The sequence below is a fragment of the Trachurus trachurus genome (genome assembly GCF_905171665.1).
Source record: "Trachurus trachurus genome assembly, chromosome: 7".
NCBI classification, from domain to species: domain Eukaryota; kingdom Metazoa; phylum Chordata; class Actinopteri; order Carangiformes; family Carangidae; genus Trachurus; species Trachurus trachurus.
In genome coordinates this window covers 1,871,048-1,886,358 of record NC_139901.1, presented here as the reverse complement: position 1 = coordinate 1,886,358, position 15,311 = coordinate 1,871,048, and the positions used below count along the sequence as shown (strand labels likewise).

At 42.3% G+C, this 15,311-nt stretch overlaps 2 protein-coding genes across 4 annotated transcripts in view; one reads left to right on the top strand and one right to left on the bottom strand.

Annotated features, from left to right (window-relative positions):
- bcap31 (B cell receptor associated protein 31) overlaps positions 1 to 15,311 on the top strand; it is a 381,037-nt gene that overhangs the window by 70,765 nt on the left and 294,961 nt on the right. The gene's annotated exons all lie outside the window — the stretch shown is intronic.
- The window catches only part of slc6a8 (solute carrier family 6 member 8), a 53,480-nt gene that overhangs the window by 35,306 nt on the left and 2,863 nt on the right, over positions 1 to 15,311 (bottom strand). The window lies entirely within an intron of this gene.

Here is a 15,311-nt window from a genome sequence, read left to right as displayed (position 1 = left end):
GCCACAGATGAATGAAGGAGCAGAAGGGAGATGTTCTCCCTCTTTGTCTGCGCCCAAGTGTTCGGCTTCACACACTATAGAGAAGACCGAAGAGAAAAATAAGGGAAGTGAATCTGAGAGCTGGTTGGGCTAATGCTGACCCAGAGCTGGCTCAGCACCAACACAGGCATGGATTCAGTTTATGTAAATGTATTGTTTTGATCCAGTGATTCAGCAGCGATAGAAATAGAAGCAGAAACAGAAATAGAAATTAGTCTTAAATCCCTGGTCCTCACCAGACCATGTTCTTCCTGTTTATGAATAACTATATGAATAAGCAGGTTATTACATATATAAGTAGAAGTGTGTGTGTTACTTTAATTCCTTCACACTAATCAGTGTATCGGGGGACTGAGGTATCCACCACTGTGTTAATGGGTTCTACATTAAGTCAATTATCAGTAATTGAAGAGGAAGGTCTATTCCTGTTATGAACATAATGGCCGTGCCCTCTCTCTCTCCTTGGATCAGAGTTCAGTAATGTAATGGCAGCTGCTGTTACATAACCCCCCCCCCCCCCCCCCCCCCATCCCCTCTACCAGTATCATTCCAGTTTGATTCCATTCATACCAGTTCTTGGTGCCACTGTGACCCAGTTACCCCCTGTTGTGTGTGTATGTGTGTGTGTACTCTCCATCACACCAATTAAAATACCAGAGAGAGAGAGAGAGGAAGAGCATTCCTAATTGTTCATTCATGTCTCTTGGCCCAGTTCAGCGTAAAAGGATTCATTCATTCATTCATTCATTACAACAGTGTATCAAATAACTGCATCATATGGCACAACATTAGTTATTCACAAACTCAAAATCAGCTCGTATTGATGTATTCAGGCTTTAATTTGTTTATTCAGGCTTAATTTGGCAAATTCAGGTTTAATTTGGTGTAGTTAGATTTAATTTGGAGAGGTCCAGCTCTGGATTTGCTGGATTCCTATTCAGGTTTAATGTAACATATTCAGATTCAACTTTGTGGATTTAGGTTCAATTTGACATTAAGGTTTAATTTGATGCAGATGTTTCATTTGGTCAGGCTCAGATTTACTGTGGCAAATTCAGAGTTCATTTTCTGGGTTCCTGTTTAATTTCATATTCAGGTTTGATTCATTTTCTTTTATTTTTGAATTCTGGTTAAATTTGGAGAATTCAGGTTAAATGATTGATGATTTATTCTGGTTCATTTTGGTGGATTCTAGTTTAATTTGGAGAATTCAAGTTTATATTGACATGTTAAGATTCAATTAGCTGGATTCGTGTTTCATGTGATGTTTCACTTTTTCAGACATAGTTGGATTAAAGTGGAGTAAAGATACGATGATGAAAGATCAACCACTGCCAAAAACAAACAAACAGCTATACGTGAAATGATTATTTGATAAATAAATTATTATTATTATTATTATTATTATTATTAAATTAACATTAACTATTTTGAAAACATGAATGTGCACGTGTGAGAAGGCACGCATTTCAATGACATATTAACCATATCAATCAGTTATATACTATTATTATTATAGCCTACTACAGTCTTATAAAGATAATCAGGAGATAATAAGTTGTAAAATCACCTTGAACACTGCTCAGGTCAACATCACCATTCGTCAGCCTGCAGGTAACCGTGGCAACACAACAGGTGCTTGTGGTGACCAGTGACACTGAGCTGACAGTCCTGAGAGAACTGATCGATTAGTTAATTTGATCAATGGATGGAGGATCACTGAAGGTGAGCCTTGTCTTCTTTGCACAAGGACCACACTTCAGCCAATCAGATCCCAGAGCTCTCTGTGTCTTAGATAATAGTAATGGTGCCTGCGGGCTGCACACACACACACACACACACACACACACACACACACACACACACACACACACACACACACACTAAGCGAGAGCAGCCACTTTAGAAGCAGCTCATGTAGCGGCTGTTGATGTATGAGACACACGGACACACTGCTGGCTCACTGACGGCACAGTCCGCAGTGACGTAAGCTCAAGTAAAGCTACGCAGGTAGCACGCACACACACACACACACACACACACACACACACACACACACAGCCTACACAGTCTCCCAGTGTATTCGTCTACTAGAAAACACATGAGCTGCTGGTGAGTCACGACTGCAGAGAGAAGACATGGGGGGAGGGGGAGGGGGAGGGGGCAGCCATGTCAGCAGCTCAATAAAAATCCACTTTTCTCTCTCACACACACACTCGCACACACTCGCACACAAACGCACACACTGTTAATGCTGTTAGGTTGTCACTAACTCAGTGTTGATGGGATTACAGAGTAGTATGGCCTCATCACAGTCAGCTGCACACACACACACACACACACTGAAAACACATCAACTGTCGACTCCTCAAACGGCAGAGGCTCCGTCCTCACACACGCTACCGCCACATTCAAATCGACACAACTTTATTCTAGGGACAAAGTTTCCAGAGGTCTCGAGTTTATTTGCTCATTAAAGGTTATGAACCTGGATATTTGAGTCTGCGTCTCATTAGGTTTCAGTGTGGAAACCTCAAAGTGCCTCAACAACAGGATACACAAGGGAGTCATTTCCAATACAGACAGGGGGCGGGGGGCAGGGGGCGGGGGGTGGGCCACAGCCCGTTTATTAAAATCAGGTTGGCTTCGCTTCAGGGTTTGGAATCAAGTGGAACCAGAATCAAGAGTTGGATCACAGCCATGAGGACGGGACTAACACCCACAGAGGCTGAGAGTGAAAACGTGAAGAGTGAGCAGGCACAGCATCATCCAGCAAACACACACCACACCACACCACACCACACATGGTCTGTTGAGAGCTGAAAGTGAGACAGAAACAAACAGAAACAGAGCGGCGGCTGCAGTTAGCCCGCTAAGCTGCAGCGCTGCAGTTAGCTAGCTAAGCTGGCTAATCCGTGGTAAGTCACTGGGCTAAGTACTGACAGGCGGAGAGCCTGACGGACTGATAACAGTGCTAATGACAGAGCATCATCACCACTATCATCATCATCATCATTAGGGGTGGGAGAAAAAATCGATTCACATAAATATCGCGATATCTTTTTTGACGATTTTTAAATCGATTTTTGTGCATGTGCATTTGTTAGCCTTTTTTACATACAGAGAGTACAGGTTTTGAAAAGGGTTTAAGTTCACTTTATAATGGAGTATGTTCATTTATAGGCTCCTACAGTATTTGTGTGCAGATAAATGTTAAAATGCAGACTAAAAATCGAGAGAATCTGCAGTATCGTAGAATCGCAATTTAAATCGGATCGTCATCCAAAAAATCGTAGAAGAATCGAATCGGGAGAAAAGCGTATCGTCCCATCATCATCATCATCCTCAACGACAATTCAACTTGACTGATCTGTGAGGAGGAGGGGATTCAGAATGAATCTAGTCTTTTATGACCCTCTAAAGTTTCCTCTGCGCCACCATCAGGTCACAGATTTCACTTCCATTTATTTGGTTTTTCACCAAACACCTACAGGACCAGCGGGACTCTGTTCACTGCTGCAGATGTTCAGCAGCTGTAATAGCTAAGTGAGGCAGTGATGGCGGCGGCGGCAGCAGCGGCAGTGGCAGCCTTACAGGACGGTTTGTGTCCTGATCTGCAGCAGGTAACATATTTGGCACGTTGTGACTCGCTCAGCTCTGCTGCCAACTGACCCGGGATCAGAGGGAACACTTCCACCATCACACTGGATCCAATGAGCTTTAATTAGGATTCAAGAGTTATTTTCTGCAGTAAACAGTGAGTGATGACAGCTGATAAAGGACCCCAGTGTCAGATCAGGTAGGCTACTAAAACCATCAACACAATCTCTCTTTGTATTGATGTAACCAGAACTGCAATTTTTTTTTTCTTTGTTGATATTCTAGCAATGATTTATTTTAATAGATAGCAATTGTTTAATGTATATTCTTTAAGTTAAACTCAGAGCCTCCTCTGTTCTGATTGTTGTTGCTACAGCTCCAGAGAGGAGATGGAAAACTACACTGAGATGGTTTTTGGCTCTTCAGTGTTTAGCTCAGTAGAGCACCTGTCCCATGTGTTGAGGCTGTAGTCCTCACTCCTCACCACGTCGAGCGGCCCTATCCTGCACGTCATTCCCCCCTCTGCCTCCCATTTCCTGTCTCTTTCTCAACTCTCTTGTCCATTACAGGCGAAAAAAGCCCCCAAAAATATAGGCTACTTAAAAAAAAAAAAAAAAAGTAATTAGTTATATTTACTAGTTACTTTCCCTAAAAAGTAACTGAGTGAGTGACTGAATTACTACATAAATTTCATAAAATGTTCAAATATGTCAAATTACTTGGACTCACCCCCCTAACTCTGTAACTATAACCTCCCGTTATCTGGAACTCCAGATAAACAACTTTTTTCCGACTAGTTGATGGACTGAAAAAACTGTAAAAATGTGTATATAACGTACACTTTAACGGGTGCATTATTTTGTGATGGGACTTCTTGAGTAACAGCGCATTTTATTGTCAGTAATAGGGATGGGTGAGTACCGATACCAGGTATCCTATCGGGTCAATAGCCTACCAGCCTTATTTCAAAGTATCGGTATTTGTAGGCTAAAGGCTACCGATACCAGCCACCGATTCTCAAGACAAAAAAAAAAAAGTTTGTATACAAATACCTGGGTTTCTGCTATGCACATTGACGCAGCCGCAGCCTGCCGTTAGTTATTAAACAAATAAATAATAAACCTCGTTTAGTGTCTCAACCCGCTGGCTGGTGCTCGACTTATCAATAAACGTAAAAAAAAAAGTAGTGCCATTAGTGATGCTGTTATTACCATCACTGTAGCCTAGATGCTATGGATAAAACAGGAAAATAATACAACTAATAGTTAAATTTCTTTCGCAACTAATCAATCTTCTCCTGTCAAACAAACCAACATGTGATAACAAGCAGAAAGCAATAGAAGAGACCAAACCCTCTGTCCATCTGCCAACAGCCTCATTGACCTCAACCAAACACTTTCTGCCAGATGCTAACTTAGCTTAGCTTCCCCTGCCAGCCTGCAGATGGACTGGCCCACATACCCGAATAGAGCGCCTGATTAGCTCACCTGTGCTAAGCATGACTCTGCAGCTCACCGCCGGGTTCAATGAACTCCAGCTTAAGGCTTACAAACGCTCAACCTCTGCCCCGCTTCATAATCGTTCTCTCTATCAGACATTAAATGCTTATGTCATCTAAATCTGGATATTTATAACCTCATTGAAGAAAAACCTTGAACCCGAGCATTATATATACAGTATCTGCCAGCTCACCTGATCTGTTTTATTAGCATACAAATGATTCTATTACAGTGTGTTTGCTTTTTACATCAGGCTCAGTGCATCTTAGTCACTTCTGCCATATTGAATAGGAAGCTGCTTCACGTTGAGCAGACTGGCTGAGATATCACACCTGTATCTTTAAGACGGAAATGACTGAGCCAAACTTGTTACTGACTAATTTTACAGTGTTAAAGCAGAAGTAAGTGATATATTTGTGTTAATATAAGTCTTAAATAGTTATATCTTCCGACAGCAATCACTTACATTGAGTGTTTGGACCGAAACACGGGTCTGTCAGTCACTCTGCTCTGCTCTGAGCCGAAGAGAAAACATTTATCGTATCCTACAGTTTTTATCCAATGAGGAGAGAGAACGGCATGCAGGCCTGTGTGTGCAGCCAAGGGACGCCGTGAATGTGGTGACGTAGGGACGAGGACTATTATGGTGCATTCAAGGAAACTCGTAACTCATGTTTTTCCGACCTGTGAAGTCATACCAGTTCAATCTGGTACGAGTTCACGGGTCAGAAGTTACGAGTGGCCGTTATAGTGACTTTCACAGGTAAAACAGGTCGGAAAAACACGAGTGGGTTGCCTGAAACGCTACAAAGTCGTAAGTTGTGACTTGAAGCTGTAATTTACGGTTTCAAAAGCCAGCCTGGAATGCAGCATTAGCCAAAACGACCGGATCGCTTACTTCTGCTTTAAGACATCAAGATAAATCTATGAGGATGATACTAGAACTGTCACAAAAAATATTCTAACTATAATGTCAGTCAATAAACTGGAATAGATTTGCTTCTCAAATGTGAGGATATACTGCTTCTGTGAAACATGCAACATATTAATGAAATGTCTTTTGTTTTTGGTCAGTTATTTGGTCAAAACAAACTTTTTAAAGATGTGAGTTTGAGCTCATATTTCTTTAGAGAGATTAATTTATTAATAGATTGACTAATGCAAGGTGACAATAATAAAGATGGGGTTAGGATTGCTTGTCAAAGTGGAGTTGAATCAGAAGTCAAAACCTAGACTCATCTTGTGTCAACCTGAGCTATAATGAGATGCTGCACAGGAGAACTGGGTGGAAGGATACACTGCTGTTCATCAGGAAATAGTTCCAGCACCCACCCACCTCCCTCCTAAAACCCTCAAAGTCAGCTTCTTACAGTTCTGTGACACAACATGTGATGCAACATCCCCATTCACAAACTGGTGGCCCACTGTAAGCACCGCCTTCAAAACGCTGCACAGTGTTTGTTGTGTGTGGCAGCAGTTACACAACATGATTAACTGCAGCTGAGATGAAACATAAATCAATAAAGGAGGTGGTAAAACAGACGAGGAGTGCAGGGAGTTCAACGTGTTGATGAAGATCTTTAACTGTCACTGACCTGAGAACAGGAAACGCTCAGTGGAGGCATCCAGCATGTCTGACTCTGACCACACACAGAACTACAACTTCCACCACATCTGAACCTGGCTGCTGTCACCAGACGGAGCCTGATCACTGGAGCTGAATCAGACACTTTCACTCTGACTCACACCGCTGATCCAGACGTGACAGGACTCAGTCAGCAGAGTGAACTGAACCCACGCGTTTGTCACTCAAACACACAGCAGTTGTAACCTCTTCCCATAGGGCAGGGGTCTATCATATCATCTATGTCTGTCAACTGCATGGTAATCATGCAGACAAGCTGTTCAAATTGAGGTTTTTATTTTTTTATTACATAAATGTGGAAACTAAAAGATATAAAACATTGTCTAATCAACCAAAAATTCCACGACCCCCTGTTGAAGACCTCTGCCCTAGGGTGTTTCAAGCACCCCTGCAAACTCTTCAAATACCACTGGGTATGTGATGAAACCAGGGCAACCCCTCAAACATCCATAATATTAAACACAATAATAATATAACCTCCTCTGGGACTCCAAGTATCCCTGGACTAATAAAAACTTTAAGGACAATGGCACCTTATCAAGGCCCACTGTAACCACTTGGAGAGGAGAGGAGAGGAGAGGAGAGGAGAGGAGAGGAGAGGAGAGGAGAGGAGAGGAGAGGAGAGGGGGAGGGGGAGGGGGGGGGAGGAGGAGGAGGAGGAGGAGCAGTGAGGTCTGTCAACAGGATTAAAAGATTACAGGCCACTCCTGTTAATCTCTGGTCCACGTGGCAAGAGGGATGATGATGTCACACTTGGCAGCCAATCAACACACACACGCGCACATACACATAGACTGTAACTGTCATGAAACTGTATCTATCCCTTGACCTTTGACCCTGACTCTAATGGCACTGAGCATAAAGGCCTGAACTGACCAGTCAGAGTCCGACTGGCACCTCAAACAATCACCTCACCAACTCTGACCAGATCACTAACTTCAGCCGCTGGAACTTTCTCGAGGACCTTTGGATAGTCTTCAAGGATCACTCCGACCCCATTCATGGGTCTAGGGGTGCTGACAGGTGTTGATACACTGCCCCCACCCACTACATCCTCTATGAATAAAGGCTAATCTCATGCAGACACAGATACACACATAAAGAATAATCTCAATTTCTATGTCAAATACTGTGATTAGTGTTAAACTAAGTGTTAAGATAAGCACCACCCAACTGGGGTGTGAAAATCAAATGCAACCAAAGCTCAGAACCTATTGCCAATTGAAAAATGTATATTGTTCAGAACCCTATGTGACTTTGCCATTGGATAGATCCAAGAGATCTTTATGTGACCAGTTGAGGGCTGGGATTCTCCCTCTGGCAGTAGAAGTTGGTAGGTTTAACTCAGTGCCTGAGGATGAAAGACTATGCACATTATGTAATCTAAATGTAATTGAGGATGAACTGCATTTTGTGTTTCATTGTCCGTTATATGACGAAGCCAGAACAGACAGTTTTTGTTTCAGAAAATGCAAAATGTGAAACCTGAGTTGTTTTGGGTTGATGATGAGGTAAAGTTGGAATGGTTCTTCAGGAAAGAAGTCTTTACTATAGCTACTTTCATAAAAAGTGCCTGGTCAAAAAGAAAAAGTGAATTATTTATGTGAATTCCATGTGGTTTTTGTTTTTGTTTGGTTTTGTCTGTGCTCTGATGATTTTGTCTGGTGTCTAAATATGATGATAATGTGTCTTGTAAGCCCTGATAGGCTGGGCGCCTTAACTGCTGCACGACACGTAAATAAATATCAATTCAATTCAATTCAATTCATGCACTACAAGATAATAAATTGCAAAAAACAAACACAGGAAAATACAGTTGTGTTCATTTTCATCTTTTTTCCTAAACTCTGTTTGTTGTACATTTCCCATCTTGCAGTCATTTCCTTAACCAGCCAATCAAGTTACAGCAAACATGGTCTCAGTCTCAGTCTCAGTGTCTGTCCCTTGATTACAGTATGTTGTCATGGTGAAGCTGACCTCTGACCTTTTAGATATGAAATGTTATCACTTCCTCATTTTGGAGCAAGGAACGTGAACCTCCGTCTGACCTTCAGCGTCAAAGACGAGCCAGTGAGAGACGTGTCCTCATAAAGACACGAGGACACACAGTGGAACTGCACAAGGACACAACTGATCTCTGAAAGATGAAGACTGAGCCGCAGGTCAGTTTATAATCACTGAGGCAGAATCAATGTGAGCCAGTGTGTGTGTATGTACTGCTGCAGTCACCCTGCCAAGGACAGGACAGTCATCACACACACACACACACACACACACACACACACACACACACACACACTCATACAGCAGGATAATAAATCTGAGTGACTGTTTGGAGAGTAGGGAGAAAGAGGACAAGGATGGAGGGAAAAGGTGGCAAGGGAGGAAGGAAAGGGAAGACAAAAAACATAGAATAGGAGGTTATAGAAAGGAAAGAAGTTGGAAGGAAGAAAGGAGGAAAGAAAGGAAGGAAGAATGCACAGCAAGAGAGAAGGAAAGAAACATTTAGGAAGGAAGGAGAAACTAGGATAAATGGGAAGGAAGTAAGGAAGGACAGAAAAAGGGAAGAAGGAAGGATAGAGGGACAGATAGAAGGACAGACAGAAGGACAGAAGAAATGTTGATGTAGCAGAAGTATAAAACATTGTGTGTGTGCATGCATGTGCGTGTGTGTAGGTATGATATATGATGAGGCTTCATGAATCTCTCTATAAAAGGAAATGATTAACCAGCCCCACACGTGGACGTTGGAACAGCTCAGGTCGAGGGTCCCAACCCACTGACCACCTCCTCCGTCCATCTCCATCTGTAGCTTTATACACACTGGACATGTGACCTGGGAAGCACCAGGAAGCTTCTCCACAACACATGAGAACTGACTGTGACCCCTCAAGGACACCTGGGAAATGTCATAACATCTTCAAAGACAACCGTCACCACTGGAGGCTACAACCACATTAGTAGGTTTTTATATTAGAACATCGTTTTAAAACTAAAATGATCTCTGTCCATGATGACGACCTTGAATATGCACATTTACGGTACATGACTCTTCGTGTAAACAGGGAGCAGATTGTCTACTCTGCACTTCACTGGGCGCACACAATGTTCTGAACAACAAACTACAGCATTTAAATACAGACTTGCCAACAAACAACAAAGTCAAAAACGAATCTAATTCATTATCATGTTGGTTTCACAATTGAAGGTCGAGTGATCATTTCCAAAGGTCTCTATTTTTAAATTAAAGCAGAAGTAAGCGATCCGGTGGTTTTGGCTAACTTCCTGTCAGCCGATGGAGTTAGCAGTCCCCGCCCTCGTCCCTACGTCACCACATTCACGCGCATCCCTTGGCTGCACACACAGAGAGGACCGCCCCTTTATGCCGTTCTCTCTCCTCATTGGATAAAGGTTGTAGGATACAAGGAAAGTTTTCTCCTCGGCTTACAGCAGAGCAGAGTGACTGACAGACCCGTGTTTCAGACCAAACACTCTATAGAAGTGATTGCTGTCGGAAGATAGGTAAGGGATAATGTATAGTTCGGAGGTTGTTATGGAGAAATAAACCCCGACAGGTTGTATGGAACCCCGACGCGAAGCGGAGGGGTTTCATTCAACATGAAGGGGTTTATTTCTCCATAACAACCGACCAACTGTACATTATCCCGCTTATTACACGGTTTACGAGTGAAATAATTAATTTGAAACATAATGTTGATCAAAATACGACTTTCATCGATTTAAAATTGCATTTAGCGAATCTGCAAGACCGGTCACTTCCGCTGTTTTGCCGAGCGTCCTCCCGTTCGTGCATTTGAAGCCTTTGATAATCAATCAGTGGATCGATAGATTACCATACACGTGTTAAGATGTGTGTATTGTGTGTAACGTTAGTCGTATCTGTCATAAACAAGCGATTAACTTTACTGTTTACGGGGTGCGTTTGTGTCGCGGAGCCGCGGTGCCACCGAGACGAGAGGAGAGGAGAGCTGACACCGGGTCAGAGGCTCTGATGCAGGTCTGGTTTCCAGCAGCGGTGTGGAAGGAGCCTCCACTCTCCTTGTAACAAGTTACCAGTCATTTATCTAACATCGCTATTAGTCCGAAGCTGTTTAATGACGGTAAAAAATGAAATACAAGGTAAATATCCTGCATAGTTTCTCTTTTCTGTGCAGCGCTGGTCAGAGCGGCTTCCCTAGCAACGGTCTGTTATACATGACGACGGTCCGTTATACAGAAATAACAGACCGCAGAACGCAGCGCTGGACCAATCAGAGAGCAGCATTCAATAGAGCCGTGTAATAAAACTATTTAAGACTTATATTAAGACAAATATTCCGCTTACTTCTGCTTTAAAACTGGGTGAGTAGAGTGGTTTTAAAATTAAAAGTCATAGTCGCTCAGCACCCATGACCTCTCATCCAGGATCACCTAGAACCTGACACTGAGCTGACAGACATCAGTTAGTGAGTCTGTTGTGTTCCTGCTGAGATGTTTATACTACACATGCCCACAGTGTACCACCCTCCAGACCTCCTCCTCCTCCTCCTCCTCCTCCTCTTCCTGCTGCTGCTCTCTGTCCTCATAGAAACACTGGAGCAACACAGAGCTATGACTGTTTTGATTTTTACTGTGATCTTTCATGACAGATGGTTCCCCCCCCAGGTTCACTGGAACTCGTTCTGGTTCTGGAAGAGAATCCAATGATAACCCAAAGACACATCTTTATATTTTGTAACCGATTATCTCCTGACAATGGAACCTGTCAGTATGTGGGATATGTTATATCAGTGAGGGAACACTTTAGTCCTTGAAGTTGATGTGATGGGAAAGGGAGATGATCTGAGCCACATTGTGACGGCCGGACGTCTGGGTCTGAGCATCCCCATGTCTGCAGCCTGCAGGTGTCTGTGGAGTGGTTAGTATCCACCAAAAGCGGTCTATGTCTAAGGGACCGGACAAGCAGTGAACCGGCAACAGGGTAATGGCCGCCTAAGGCTCAGTGATGTGCTAGAGAGTGACGGTGGGGGGTGACTCCTTCTTGGAAACAGTGTTGTTACGGCTGAGCGGAACGATTGAAAAACACAACCACAAAAATTTAATTAAGGTGTTGACTTGGTGTTGAAATTCCCCAGAACTCTATCCAGTTGTAGAACCACATAAACAGGTCTGATCTGGGGAGGCCACACTTCATGCTTCATGCTTCATGCTTCAGGGCGTTTTGATTTGATGTTGTAGCAGCAGGTTTGGTATCAATGTTGCGTATTGTTATTACTGTCTGAAGAGGGTAGCTAGATTGTTAAAGGTTATAGCTACTGTACAACTTTTTCATCAAAACAATTAATTTTTCAAAAATAATACATCCACAGAACGTCTAGAGGGGTGCAGAATAAAAGTATTTAATTTTACAGAATTAATTTTTATAGTATATTGTTTTATAAATTTTGACGGGTCCAAAATATAAATATATTAAAGGGGCATTGTGTAACTTCTCCTGTTATCTCTTCACGAAAATTGATTATTTCATTCAAAAGTCTGTTTTTCACTAACCAGTAATCCCCCCCATCAACAAAGTGAAGTGTTCCTTTCAGCTCTGAATGAGCCGTTCATATCATTCATATCTACATGGAGCGGGTAAGCTCGGTGCTGGCTGCCATGTGGTGTCTCCATGTTTTTGCGTTCAGTGGCAGCGTGACGGTAGGACGTGAAAGGTGACGTCTGTGAAAAGTCACCGCGGTAACGCAGTGAGTTACACTGATGCTGCATTCACCTGCAGTCGGGCAGACGGCCGTCGCTAACAAACCAGATGTCATTTTAGTCACAGAAGTCCAGAGAAAGCCGGTAAAACGTGGGTCAGGTAAACAATACGACATCGCCATGACAACATATTGTCACGTGTATTGTTTTGCCTCATGCTGACGGGCCACTTGTTTACATAAAGGCTTGTTTATGCAGTTACCTGCAGCGGCTGTCTGCCGTCTGCCCAATTTCACGTGAATGCAGCATGAAAAATATGATTGAGTTGCTTGCGATATACAACTGCAACGCTAGATGGGAGGAATTCCTACACAATGTATCTCTAACATCTGGTTATGTTAGGGGGGCAGATCGTGAAAGCTCTGTGGCGAAAATGCTAATGCTAATGCTAACTAATGGTCAGCCAGTACTGTAAAATTTACTGTTCAGAGACTCTGCGCTGACTGGGGAACCAAAACTTTGTATCCTAATTTATCATATGGATCTATTTTTGCTAGAACTGGAAGATGATACATGGTCTATATTGTGATGGGGTCTTGTAATCCCATGTGAGATGGTCCAGACTGGCATGACACCGAAATAAAAATGACCTAACCAACCAGCGGAGTATAAAAGTGTTTGGTAGACTGTTCAGCTGCTGTAGTTGTTGTGTGTTGTTGTGTGTGTGAAATATAATCCTGACGGCGCCACAGCTGAGGGGAACACGGACATCTGAGTCAAAGTGATGGAGCGAGCGAGTGTCAGAGAGGACACGGCAGAATGTTCCTTTACTCCCAGTAGAGTCTGGCCTCGGCCCCTGTTTGATAAATCAGGTGTGAAGCAGCAGAGTCAGTGAAGGAGGAAACCTTTACACAGGACCTCAGTGTCTGTGAGAACTCAACCTTTTCTCTGGATTCTCTGTGATTTAACACGAGTCCTCCTCCCTGTGTGACCGTCCAGACCCTCCACCCCCCCCCCCCCCCACCACCGCCACCCTGCAACCAGCTCAAACTGGCTGACTGTGTGAACCAGACCTTTTCAGGTGAGAAGAAGAAACGTCTCTCTCTCTCTTTCCCTCTCTTTGTCTCTCTCAGCAGTTTGTCTCAGCCGGTGAAGTTTGGTTTGAAAGGAGTCGGATAAGTGATGAAACCTCCTGCAGGGACTCCTCCTCCTCCTCCTCCTCCTCCTCTTCCTCCCTCCACCTCACTGCCTCGCCACAAAACATTTCTACTTTTTACAACGTTAACCGCCAGTTTCCTCTGAGTGTGAGAGAATAAAGACAATTCACCGGTCATCTACAAATGTTTCCTTTTCTCCCACTCACTTTTCTCACTCACAGACACAGACTGAAGAAAATATCCAGTTACCTCTGCCTGAAAACAGTCTGATTCCTTATTGATTCAGAGTTTTACGGTGTAGGCTAAATAATACATACTTTTCTCTCATACCACCACCATACTATTGTTATGTTATTCTACATTATTATGTCATGTTATATTATGCCTTTTATGTCATCTCATGTCATGCTATACTATATTATCCTATGCTATGCTATTATGTTATTCTACATTATTATGTTATGTTATATGGCATGTCATTCTATGCTATATTATCCTATGCTATGCTATGCTTTGCTATGATATATTATGTTATGTTATTCTACATTATTATGTTATGTTATATTATGTTATGTCATTCTATGCTATATTATCCTATGCTATGCTATGCTATGCTTTGCTATGATATATTATGTTATGTTATTTGACATTATGTTATGTTGTGCTGTCATGTCATGTCATGCTATGCTTTGCTGTTATATTACAGTATGTTATGTTATTCTACATTATTATGTTATGTTATGTTGTGCTGTTATGTCATGTCATGCTATGCTTTGCTATGTTATATTATGTTATGTTATTCTACATTATTATGTTGTATTATGCTGTCATGTCATGTCATGCTCTATGCTTTGCTGTTATATTACAGTATGTTATGTTATTCTACATTATTATGTTACGTTATGCTGTTGTGTTATGTCATGTCATGCTATGCTATATTATGCTATGCTATGTTATTCTACATTATCCTATTCTACACTATGCCATCCTATGTTATGTTATTCTACATGATGCTATGCTATGTTAGAAAATGTCCACTTTCTCTCTAACACACCATACACATCTTATTTTTTAAAGTGTACTTCTCATTGAGTGTTTAGTCTCTGATGTAGAACAAGTGACAAGGTGAAGTTGTGCAGCAGAGATCATTAATGATTATGAACTGATCTTCCCAGGCATTCTGTTTTCTGCTGAGGATTTTCTGCCCTCCCTTGTTTTTGTTTGCAGTGAGTGAATGAGTGATGACTCTGAGTCAATCAAACACCTCCAGACTGAAGACGGGTTTAATGATAAACTGCACTGACACGGTACAAACATCTCTCGTTTTCTCTGCTGTTTGTTGCATTTCTAAGAATACTTGGGGTGAGATATTACAATAAATGTGAGACAGAAACAAAATTTGAAAGTTTAGCCTATACTGTGGAAGTTGGAGTTGAAAATGTAAAGGCAGGAGGTAGCATGAAGATGGACTTAATACAGAAGTTGATACAGACTAAAAAATATTGCTTCAAATATCATAAGATCGGGGATTAAGGCCCTGTTTACATGACAAACGCTGAAAACGGCAAAATATTTAATCGGATGTGCCTTTCGTTTAGACGGCGACACCGTATGCACGCAGATTTCCACCCCAAAAATGCTAAACGCAAAATAATAAGTGTGAACGCAACACCA